General features: G+C 31.8%; 1 pseudogene; it reads left to right on the plus strand.

Annotated features, from left to right (window-relative positions):
• Positions 1–6,348: 6,348 nt before the first annotated feature.
• Positions 6,349–6,486, plus strand: LOC145284304 (U2 spliceosomal RNA; annotated as a pseudogene).
• The last annotated feature ends 6,257 nt before the right edge of the window (positions 6,487–12,743 follow it).

The following is a 12,743-nucleotide window of genomic DNA, read 5'->3' on the forward strand; positions in this document are numbered from 1 at the left end:
CCGTCACAGCTTACAAGAGCCATGTATATAAAATTTCTAATGCATTAAATAACACTTCATTTGGTGTTAAAGATTTTTTTTTTTTAAAATATACAGTTCTGTGTTTAAATGATTATCTTATTGTAATTTTAGGATTGATATTAAACTTTGCTTCTCGAATCTTGTAATTATTTTAGAATATTTCTCTATCTATATGTCTATAAAAGTGAACGTGTCTGTCTGTGTGCGTGCGTGTCTGTGTGTCTGTCTTTGTACATTTCCCTACACAATAACTCTGTGAATTTTCAGTCTGCAGACTCGAAGTTTGATATACAGGGTACTGAGATTTGGAAAAAATCTTTGTAATCCGTTTTCGGACAGAAATTTGTAATCCGTTTTCTGGCGGAAATCCGATCACGAAGATTTTCCCAAATCTCAGTACTCTGTATATAAAATTTGAGTCTGTGGACTTAAAATTGACAGAGTTATTGCGTAGGGAAATATACACAGACACACAGACACGCTCATTTTATATGTATACTGATATATATATATACTAATATATATATATATATACTAATATATATATATATATATATATATATATATATATATATATATATATATATATATATATATGGCATTATCATGTTGACACACTGGTTCACGTCGGACCTCCGGAATTAAGCAACGTTGAACCTGGTTAGTACCTGATGGGTGACCATTTGGGAATTCTAGGTGCTGTATGTGTTTTCCGCTTTTTTGGCATTTGTTTTCAGTCGTCCTGTACATACACTTCACTTGCACTAGTATTTAACAATGTCGACTCCTGCCACGTGTGTAAACATTGTCCCCCTCCCCCTCTCTCTCTCTCTCTCTCTCTCTCTCTCTCTCTCTCTCTCTCTCTCTATATATATATATATATATATATATATATATATATATATACTTATGTTATCAAAGAGTAAATCTTATCCAGATATGAAAAGTCGCCACTATTTAGAGGCGTAAACAATAATATTAAATAGAAGATGAGGAATAAAAGTTATATATAACTTTATTATATCATCATCAAAATAAGAAAAAGTTCAGGAGAACATTTAAAAAAAAAACTCTTTAGACCATGACATTTCGAAGTTAAATGCTTCGTATCTGAAGAAAAGGACCAGGAATATCCCAAATGCAAATATAGAAAAAAAAATGGCTTCACGACATTTAGATATGAAGTAAGGAATAGGATAAATTGGTAAATAGTAATTAAAAGTAGGTAAAGCATATAAGGTTAAATCGAAAGATATATACATATATATATATATATATATAATTCTTATATATATACATATATTCATATATATATATATATATATATATATATACGTAGCGTTAATAGTCAGTTCGACTTACTATAAATTACAATTATAAACACTGTTATATATCCACGTAGTCATCATTTTATTAATTTTCGGTTAATACTTGACCCCTCATCTTTTATATAGTAGTATGATCGTAGGGAGAGTTGAGAATTTAAAAAAAAACACATGTCTATTCAATGGATTATATGTAGAACACTCGTAGATTACTTAATTCATATGATCTAAAGTGTTTACATCTAATTGTTAGGTCTTCGTTGACGCTTAATATTTTTTAACGATCCTTAAAACAAATTATTTCCAGTTTTTCAGTCAGGCACAAAAAACAAGTAAATAGAGTCCATTTACCTATATGTATTTTATTTTCTTTGATTAATTTCCAGTGATGAAACATTTCCAAATGCTTCAACCCTCTCGGCTTTTTATAACAGTTTCTTTGTTTCTGTCTGTCGGTTGTAATAAAGGTTAGATAAAAAATGTTTATATAAAAAAATTCCTTGGACTGATCTTTGTAGACTGATTATTTCTCTGTAGCCTAAACATGTGAGCTCTCTGATTTAAGCTCGCTGCAGAAACATGCAGACACATATGTAGCAAATAGTATTTGTATTAATAAGCACGCACACACACACACACACACACACATATATATATATATATATATATATATGTGTGTGTGTGTATTAATCTGTGTGTGTTTGTGACCGTTTGAAGTAATCACCTACTAATTTGGTATATGATTAGCGTAAAAGAATAGTATTGGATAAAGACAAGCTAATTCTTGAGGACAGAAATGTAATTTTAAAAGGTTAAACGATCAAAAGAAACGACGGAAAAAGTAATAGTATAATACGTATAATTGATCATTTTATGCGATGCTATTTACGCACACAGAATCATTGACAATGCAAATAGAATAACTTTGTCTTAATAAAAGTGTATCATAAAGACAGGCTTTTGGACATACTGTTTTAATCACACATAAGTGCACATAGATAATAAGTGTGCAAAGATATTGTAATAACCGTTCTTTTTATTTTATCTTTAAACACATTTATATATATATATATATATATATATATATAACATTTTCTTATATATATGTATATATATCTTATACATATATACATACATATATATATATATATTCTTACTACATGCTGTACATATATATATACGTAACCTAGATAGTCATTTCGACTCACTATAAATCACAACTATCAACAATGTTATTATACACGTAATCGTCATTTTATAATTTTTAGACAAAACTTGATCTGTCTTCTTTTACGTAGTAGTGATACTAGCTTATTACAGATACATGTATCCATATCTGTAGCTAATAATGATGTATAAATAAACATATATATATATATATGTGTGTAGCTAATATTTTTTGTATAAATAAACATATATATATGTATATATATATGTATATATATATATAAATGTTTAGAGGTACAGAATTTATATATATAGTTTTAAAAATAATAGGCGGAAGTATCTCGAGAGCTCTTTCGGCTATCATCTCGTCAGGAGAAAATCGATAGTAAACAAAATAATATTGTGTCGAAAAATGAAGAGTTCTAATGGGGAACTTATTAAATGTGCCAAAAGTACGGGGATACTAAATAAATTTATTTACGTTTAAAAACGATTAAAATATTGGGAGAACAAGGGAGAAAAAAAAAGCGGGAGAAAAGATTCAAATTTCCCCAAAGAGAAACAATGCGTTGGATGTTTCTTTTTGCCGGCACAAAGAATGTTGACGCACCGCAATAGAGACAGACTCCAAAATCTTTAAATGGTTTTTGGAGTCCGCTCTATGTAGCACCTCGAACCAATCTATTTTATATCTATCGGCGCAGCACGGGTTGTCAACCAAATGCTGGCCAATAGCAGAGTCCAAGGCTGCAGAAGGAGGGAGACCGCCAGACCCCATCCTCCCATGTCTGATCTTCGATATATATATATATATATATATATATATATATATATGTGTGTGTGTGTGTGTGTGTGTGTGTGTGTGTGTGTGTGTGTAGTTTTCAGGCCACCGTTGCCCGGGTGTTTGGAGGTGTATGTTGAGCAAAACAAATGGTTTAACTTCATTTCCTATTATGACCCCTTAACATTTATTGTTTTGGGCTCAAATCAAGTTATTAAGTTAGATCCCTGTCCAAGGAATCTAGGTCTAAAATCGCAATTGTTTAGTCTCAAAATTGGCTGAAGAGTTTGGTAGAGTTCTCAAAGGTCAAATCCTTGAACTCTAACCTCTTAACAGCTAAATTCCTGACCGCAAATGGATTACTAATACTTTCCCAAATCTCAGTACCCTGTATATCAAATTTCAAGCTTGTAGACTGAAAATTGACAGAGTTATTGCGTAGGAAAATGTACTCAGAAACACACACACAGACACACACAGACACGTTTACGTTTATATATATAGTGCATATACGTTTGTGTGTGCATAAATCTGTGCCTGTTTGTGAACGTATAAATAAATATATTTAACATTTAAGCAATCACCTATCAATTTGGTATATGGTTACCGTAATAGGAATAGTCTTCGATGAAGACAAGCGAATTCTTGAGGACAGAAATGTGGTAATTTTAAAAGGTAAAACCATCGAACAGAACGAAGGAAGAAAGTAATCGTGGCGCCATAAATTTTACAAAACATTCTAAGCTACAATAAATGAATCCGTTTATCCTGGTACGGATTCTTTCGCAAATTTATTTCCGTTCGTCCTAATAAGATGGTAAAAGCATCTAAGGAATAATTTACGCTCGACGTTCGTTTTTATTCAATTCATTTATTGTTAAATGAGTTTTTTTTAACAATGAGATAAGGATATTCATCGCAATCACATAATGTGATCAGAAACTGAAGTGAAATGTAATAGAATTGAGACAAAATAAATACTATTTAATTTGATATATTTTATTTATCTACTAAATGATGTTTATAATAAAATACTATCTATAAATTGTTTAAATGCTTCACGATTTTAGTGATATGTTGGTAGTGAATACTAAGAATAGTTGATATACTATTTCACTAAGTTAACACGTGAGTAGCGAAATAAAATTTATATTCGATACATTTATGGGTTAGTACGATGTAGGTGTGTATGACTACAATTATAAAAGACTCCAGCGAAATAAAATTTATATTCGATTCATTTATGGGCTAGTACGATGTAGTTGTGTATGACTACAATTATAAAAGACTCCAGCGAAATAAAATTTATATTCGATTCATTTATGGGCTAGTACGATGTAGTTGTGTATGACTACAATTATAAAAGACTCCAGCGAAATAAAATTTATATTCGATTCATTTATGGGCTAGTACGATGTAGTTGTGTATGACTACAATTATAAAAGACTCTAGCGAAATAAAATGTATATTCGATTCATTTATGGGCTAGTACGATGTAGTTGTGTATGACTACAATTATAAAAGACTCTAGTGAAATAAAATTTATATTCGATTCATTTATGGGCTAGTACGATGTAGTTGTGTATGACTACAATTATAAAAGACTCTAGCGAAATAAAATGTATATTCGATTCATGGGCTAGTCCGATGTAGCTGTGTATAACTACAATTATAAAAGACTCTAGCGAAATAAAATTTATATTCGATTCATTTATGGGCTAGGACGATGTAGTTGTGTATGACTACAATTATAAATATTCTAGCGAAATAAAATTTATATTCGATTCATTTATGGGTTAGTACGATGTAGTTGTGTATGACTACAACTATAAAAGACTCTAGCGAAATAAAATTTATATTCGATACATTTATAGGCTAGTACGATATAGTTGTGTATGACTACAACAATAAAGGCTCTAGCGAAATAAAATTTATATTCGATAAATCTATGGACTAGTACGATGTAGTTGTGTATGACTACAATTATAAAAGACGCTAGCGAAATAAAATTTATATTCGATTCATTTATGGGCTAGTACGATGTAATTGTGTATGACTACAATTATAAATATTCTAGCGAAATAAAATTTATATTCGATTCATTTATGGGCTAGTACGATGTAGTTGTGTATGACTTCAATCATAAAATACTAATATCTGTACGTTACAAAGACATTTTTGATTTAACACGGTATCAATTTAGAATAATATCCAATGATGTTATTCCCAAAATACATCAATTTAAGAATATTTTTGCAGCATTTATTGTATTTTAATTTAATGAATTATTTAATTAACATATCAGTAATTCCCATCATTCATTTTCATACCTCTAATGAAGATCTTTATTATTAAATTTTTGTTTGGTTTATCTTAAACAATACTTTTTACCGTTTCATTTGATATATTACCCCAATCTAATTTTCATCGATGTTTACATAAAATACTATTTACAAATAGTTTATATGATTGAATATTATAGTGATATCTTGGTAGAGACTTATACGAATAGTTGATAGTTTCACTAATTAACGCGTTAAAAGCGAACTAATTCTATATTCTATACATCTATGGGCTACTAAGATGTAGCCATAGATTGATGACATACGTTACAAAGACATTTCTTTATTTATGATTCTTAACTTGGTATAAATTGTAGAGAAACATACAATGATGTTATTCCCAAAATACATAAATTCGTGAATATTGTTCGCAGCATTTATTGTTTTTAGTCGCGTGCAAGCGACTCTATGAGTACCTCCGTCAGTCCGTCTCTCCGTAACACTTTTGATCTTGCTGTTCTTAGCTTTTTAAGCTTTTCTTGACTTTTTGGCCAAGATAAAATTGTAGTATCTGTTCTGGCAGATACTGCAAGCAAATACCGTATGTGGGGGCACATATATATGACCTTGGTCAACGTAGGGACAACCCTTCATACCAATTGTCACTATCCAGCTCTCCTACTCCCATGGTAGTAAGTCCCCATTTCCCCTTCACTCCTCACATTAAACATTGACCTTGTGTCTAATTTGCTCGGTGGGGGAGCAAATAAATATCCTTTTCTTGGCCTTTTGGACAAGATCAAAGTGTAGTATCCGTTCTTACTACACGCTGTACTTATGTTTGTAACTTTGTGATATAAAGTGGGGAATCACTTTTCTTTATTAATTTAATGTAAAATGATCACCCACTTAACAACCAGTCAGTCTCAAAGCCATTCAAGTCATTCTCCAGATCATGCAAGTTGTTTTTTGAATGATTCCAGTTATTTTTTAAGCATTCAAGTCATTCTTAATGTCATTCAATTCATCATTAAGTTCATTAAAGTCATTCTAAGTAATTTACTTTTTATTTATTTAAGTAATTTCAGCCCATTTTTCGGTCATTTTAGTTTATCTTTAAGAATTTCATGCCAATCTTACATTCACGCATTTATTCATTACACAAGAGCACGCGACTAATGGCTATCGGCTTTGTTTCTTTGAAATGAATTATTTAATGAACAAATATTAATTATAGTACAATTCATATAAATAATTACCATATACATATAATTTATGTTTATACCTCTCATGATGGTCTTTATTATCATATTTTAGTTTGGTTTATCTTAAACAATGCTGAGGATGTGGGGAATTGAGAAGCAAAATTGTGATACATATAACATTTACATATATGCATATTAAAATTGTCCGTAGAAACAGTAAGCAGTAAGAAAGAAATAGCTTAATTCCTAGAAGAGCCCGCCGATGGAACAGTGTTTCGCTTAACTGTTTTCCAGCTGACTGCTATATTGTCGTCTTCAAGACTTAGATTTACTTATACATATTCCTTAAAAATGGCGACCTTTATAAATTTTTTACTACGCTGCTAAAGAAAATCTCATTTATACTGGGCGGATACAAGTAGTTTTCGAGATATAAAACCTCGTATTATGCACTTTAAATCACTGACAGCTAGATTAGTACGCACGAGCAAAAAACAAATCTAATATTATCCGACAGACACTTTGTTGGCTGATAATACGTGCGTTGAGAACATGATAGCGACCATCAAGGTTTAATGTGTGGCAAATATTTTGACAGCCACCCCCACTTCCAAAATGGAGTATCTATTCCGAAAGCCCTTCTTAACACAAGAATGGTTGAGGATGTCTATTCAGAAAGCCGTTCTTAAAACGAGGACGCTGGGGGGTTGGGCAACAAAAACACCAATAACACCACCAACAACAAAAAACGTACTTTAATTTTTCGATGAAGGGGGGCATACTTACACCGGGCAACGTAGGTTTATGGCTCCTGCTCGTATATGAATGATTTCAGTTATACACATATAATATTATAATGAGATAAAACATATTAGTAATAGCTTTTCAATGCTCACCAGGAACCGTAGAGATTCAACGGGCACCAAATTTTGTTGCCTTCGTTGGGTGGTAACCATAACGGGATAGGAGTTCTGAATCTCCTAACTTAATTCTCAGCAATTACTTCCAAAGTTGTTGTCGTTACCACCTGACGAATAATTGACCGATGCGTTGTGTGACAACAACTAAAAAGATAATATACATCAGGTGACCTGTTTTTTTGTACTTTTTTTGTAATCGCTGAATAATTTATATTACGGACGACATTTTTGTATAAGAAATATCACCTGCAGTGATCTCTAGTATCTAGAAACATAGCTGACTGAAAGATGCTCATGAATGTGAAGCGAGATATTACTGCTTACGTAAAAAATAACATGTCTATCTTACTCTACTTCCGTATTGATCACTCTTGTATTAGCCTCGTTACACTTTAATTGGTTACTTTACACATATTTAGCTCTCATTTCTCTCTCTTTCTCTCGCATATATATATATATATATATATATATATATATATATATATATATATATATATATATATATATATATACAGGGTGGGTTATAAGTCGCGCACCAAAGGATTCTAAATATTTCTGATAGTAATAAACGTTATTTATTAAAACACAACTTAACCAATACACTCAGAAAGCACGTTGAGCACACTGATACAATCATAAAAGAAGATGTATCTCATACCCAAAGAAAAGAAAATATATTTTGCCCCGCAGATTTGACAGTTTCACATCACTTAATTCTTTGGTGCGTGACTTGTGACCCACCCTGTATTTTCAGAGTGAGTCACAGGAAACGGATGTTTTTAAGAAAAGAAATTCAAACTACATAACTAACTTAAACAAACTTAAAATAAAAAAAATAAACAAATAACAGCAAACGAAACGCCAACTGAAGCAGATTTATAGGATTAATTCTTTACTCCTTATCCCTCACTAAAGCAATGATAGGACTGTTCTAAAAAATTACGTTTCCTGTACCTCAATATATCTATTCATCTATCTATCTAATTATATATATATATATATATATATATCTATAAAAATGAAAGTGTCCGTGTGTGTGTCTCTGTGTCTATGTACATATCTCTAAGCAATAACTCTGTTAATTTTTAGTCTACAGACTCGAAATTTGATATACAGGGTACTGAGATTTGGGAAAATCGATGTGATCCGTTTTTGGCCAGAAATATGCCGATTATGTGGTTCAAGTTCAACGATTTGACCTTTGAGAACTCTATCAAACTCCTCCGACAACTTGAGGCCTAAACACATTAAATTTTAGATATAGGTTCATTGGACATGGATCTAACTAAATAACTTCAGTTGAGCCCAAAACAATACATTTTAAGGGGACATAATAGGGGTCAAAATTAAAAAAGATGGACCGCTTTTTTTTTTCTCAACATACACCTCCAAATACTCGGGCAACGCCGGGCATGCATGCTAGTATATCTATAAAAGTGAACGTGTCTGTGTGTGTGAGTATCTGTGTGTGTCTGTGTACATTTCCCTACGCAATAACTCTGTCAATTTTCAGTCTACAGATTCGAAATTTTATATACAGGGTACTGAGATTTGGGAAAATCTTCATGATCGGTTTTCGGCCAGAAATTTTGCTGGTACGGCGTCAAAATTCAACGATTTGACCTTTGAGAACTCTACCAATCTCCTCCGACAATTTTGGGTATAACCACTTGAAATTTTAGATATAGGCGCCCTGGATATGGATCTAACATAATAACTCAATTTGACCCAAAGACAATAAATTTTAAGTGGTCATAATAGGGGTAAAATTTAAAAAATTGACCTTTTTTTTTCTCAACATACACCTCCAAACACTCGGGCAACGCCGGGCATCCATGATAGTATATCTATAAAAGTGAACGTGTCTTTGTGTCTGTTTGTACGTCTGTCTGTGTGTGTGTACATTTCCCTACAAAATAACTTCGTCAATTTTTAGTCTACAGACTCGAAATTTGATACGTGTGATCGGTTTTCAGCCAGGAAGGGGTCAAATTCAGCTGTTAAGGGTCAAATTTCAACTATTGTACCTTGGAGAACTCTACTAAACTCCTCTGACAATTTTGAGTATAAACACTTGAAATTTTACATATAGGTTCCTTGGACATGGATCTAACTTAATTACTTGATTTGAACCCAAAAGAATAAATGTTAAGGGGGTCAAATACAAAAAAAAATTACCGTTTCTTTTTGCGCAGCATACACCTCCAAACACCCGGGCGACGCCGGACACCCATGCTGGTATATCTATAACAGAGAGTGTGTCTGTTTGTGTTTCTGTGTGTGTGTGTCTGTGTACATTTCCCTACGCAATAACTCTGTCAATTTTTAGTCTACAGCCTCGAAATTTGATATACAGGGTACTGAAATTTGGGAAACTCCATGAATCGGTTGTCGGCCAGAAATGTGGCTGTTAATGAGTCAAAGTTCAACGATTTGACCTTTGAGAACTCTACCAAACTCCTCCGACAATTTTGGGTCTAAACACTTTAAATTTTAGATATAGGTTGCTTGGACATGGATCTAACTTAATAACTGAATTTGAGCCCAAAACAATAAATTTTAAGGGATCATAAAAAGGATCAAATTAAAAAAAAAACTAACCGGTTTTTTTGCTCAACATACACCTCCAAACACCTGGGCAACGCCCGGCTGAAATGCTAGTGTATATATATATATATATATATATATATATATATATATATATATATATATATATGGGGGGTGATGTATAGGTTTACGCAAACTTCTAAAATAAATGACTAATTAGAAATGACAGGATATATGAACAACTGTATATTTATTTTGCAAACCTTTACGAATAAATCCGGTGGCATTGTGCTATTTCCTAGAGGAAACACGCCAAACATAAGAAGCGATAGTATGTGTTTTTCACTTATTTTTCCTTTATTCCTAGACAGATTTTGATGACATTTTTTTAAACGTGATCATATGAATCAAATTTTCAGAGAACTTTTGTGAAATTATTAATTTCGCGTCCCCTTCCCATTGAACATCGAGTGCACAGAAAAATGAGACAATTTTGTTTTCTGTTTCCGTTGAATACATTATTTTATTATTTAGTTTCACAATATATCAGATCTGTTTCGCATTTTCCGCTTTCCTTCTTTCGATACGTTGAAGACGCCATCTTTAAATCCATCATCGCCTGGTCACGAACTAACATGATAGCAAATACATAAAACAACAACAACAAAGCCAATACCATGGTTAACCGTCGTACAAAATCACTATGGTATATTGCCAGAAATCATCCTAGTTCTGATGAATGCACTTTCTGGAAGTCAAGTTGGTGTGATATTATTGAAATCTTATTAGGAAACATACTTACTGTTCACTCGTATCATGAAACTTACGCTAAACGTATCGTTGTTTCTGTACGATATATTCAATGTGTACTCCGATCAAAAAGCTTTTTTTTTATCATAATGATAAGTGTGTGTTTAAACCTAAATCTCTTTGACGTAAATATTCTGACCAAAAGCAATGTTAAGTTTGTTACGTATTTGCTGTGACCGGTTGTCAAAATGCTTCTTCTAGTCTATTTAAATGTTAACATCTACTATTGTCGCTGGTGCAAATATATCCACACTGACAGTGAAGTAAAATCACAGCACAGTTGATCTACAAAAATATTTTTTTTTTATTTCACACCAACAGACTAGCATTTGATGATATCGTATAATTCTGTGTTTTGACATTTCGGAAAGCGCGTTAGGTGGTGCGTAGTTTACTTCTTTTCTTTTCAGGATATTTAATATTTTCTTCTGTATATTGTTCCAACTTATAACCGATATCCTCTCACATATACCTGGGTCAAATTATGCATTCAATTAGAAGTCTTACATTATTCATATTGAATTCATTTGTGTGTGTGCGACACTTCGAATGTTTTTTCTCGTGGTTGAATGTCAAAATCTAATAAGTTATCCTATTAAAGATAATGTATTACAAAAAGATATAAAAATAAAATGAAATAGTCTACATACAAAACCCCTCAATATAGCAAGTAAAGTTTAATGTACATGAGAAAAAGAAAACAATTTTGAAATAGTCTAAATGAACATGTAATATCCAGTTAAAGCTAAATCGACTTTTTTGCTATCTAAACCTGTGTCACCTGTCTCTGTTTACAAACTGGCAATTATCATCACGTGTAACACACAAATTGCCTTGTAAAATATCAAGCAACAAAATTTTACGGTTAAGTTCATTATTTCAACCATAGTCAAAGAACTATATTCCTGAATTCTTGCATAACATTACCATAGATATCCACCTTTAAGAGCCACCAACTGGCCTGAGAGATTATTATGTCATACTGCATTCGAGACATCTGCTATCGCATGCACCTAGCTTTCGAAAGAAGATTCGTTCAACTTCTGACATCATGTTCGCAATATTCCATTGACCCAAGACATACGTGCAATGTGAAATAATACACGTTTAAATGTACTGCAATGTGAAATAATAAAAGTTGCAATGTCCTGCAATGTGAAATAATAAAAGTTTAAATGACGTTCACAATTTTAAAATTTCAGATATATTAATACTATTACAACAGCAAAATGCGAGCATGAAATGTAATATGGTTAAGCTTAAACATGGAAAAGTAAATGATTAGTTGTTAAAACTGAAAAAGAGGACAAGATATTCTAATAAATTTATAACTAAAAATATTGCAGAATTATGAATTACTTATATTATGTTATGAATTGAATTTAAAAAAATTATACTGTAATATTTTATGTTAAAAATTTATTATGTTTTTTAATAGAATATCTTGTCCTTTTCTTTTTCAGTTTTTACACTCAGTCCTTTACTTTTCCATGTAGCTTAAATATATTTATTTTCATGCTCGCATTTTCCTATTGTAATCCATGAGTTTTGCAGACTTCTAATATATTCAGTTGTTCTTTGTTTAATTTCAGACTTATTTTTTGCCGACATTAACATTGCATACACATATGTACTAAAAATGTACGGCACTCGTCTGCTTTCAATAAAATCCCCCAATTATCTCG

Source organism: Euprymna scolopes, chromosome 8 (assembly GCF_053919585.1).
Source record: "Euprymna scolopes isolate OS-2025 chromosome 8, ASM5391958v1, whole genome shotgun sequence".
In the NCBI taxonomy this organism is placed as follows: Eukaryota; Metazoa; Mollusca; class Cephalopoda; order Sepiida; family Sepiolidae; genus Euprymna; species Euprymna scolopes.